We start from the raw sequence: 1,022 nt of genomic DNA, 5'->3' as shown, positions 1-1,022 counted from the left end.
TCCTGAAAAATGAGATTTTACTTTCTGTTCAGGACCCTTCTGAAAAATGTGATTTTACTTTTGTTCAGGACCCTCCAGAAAAATGGGACTTTACTTTTGTTGAGGACCCTCCTGAAAAATGAGATTTTACTTTTATTCAGGACCCTCCTAAAAATGGGACTTTACTTTCTGTTCAGGACCCTTCTGAAAAATAGGTTTTACTTTCTGTTTAGGACCCTCCTGAAAAATGAGATTTTACTGTCTATTCAGGACCCTCCTGAAAAATGGGACTTTACTTTATGCTCAGGACCCTCCTGAAAAATGAAATTTTACTTTAATCTCAGGACCCTCCTGAAAAATGGGATTTTACTTTCCGTTCAAACCCTCCTGAAAAATGGGACTTTAATTTCAGTTCAGGACCCTCCTGAAAAATGGGATTTTACTTTCTGTTTAGGACCTTCCTGAAAAATGGGATTTTACTTTCTGTTCAGGACCCTCCTGAAAAATGAGATTTTATTTTATGTTCAGGACCCTCCTGAAAAATGAAATTTTACTTTCTGTTCAGGAACCTCCTGAAAAATGGAATTTTACTTCTGTTCAGGACCCTCCTGAAAAATAGGATTTCACTTTATGTTCAGGACCCTCCTGAAAAATGAGATTTTAGTTCTGTTCAGGACCCTCCTAAAAAATGGGATTTCACTTTATGTTCTGGACCCTTCTGAAAAATGAGATTTTACTTTATGTTCAGGACCCTCCTGAAAAATGGGATTTTACTTTTGTTCAGGACCCTCCTGAAAAGTGGAATTTAACTTTTGTTCAGGACCCTCCTGAAAAATGAGATTTTACTTTTGTTTAGGACCCTCCTGAAAAATGGAATTTTACTTTCTGTTCAGGACCCTCTTGAAAAATGGGATTTTACTTTCTGTTCAGGACCCTCCTGGAAAATGGAATTTTACTTTTTGTTCAGGACTCTCCTTAAAAATGAGATTTTACTTTCTGTTCAGGACCCTCCTGAAAAATGGGATTTTACTTTCTGTTTTGGA

Source organism: Capsicum annuum, chromosome 8 (genome assembly GCF_002878395.1).
Source record: "Capsicum annuum cultivar UCD-10X-F1 chromosome 8, UCD10Xv1.1, whole genome shotgun sequence".
NCBI lineage: Eukaryota > Viridiplantae > Streptophyta > Magnoliopsida > Solanales > Solanaceae > Capsicum > Capsicum annuum.
Note: the sequence above shows the minus strand (reverse complement) of the source record.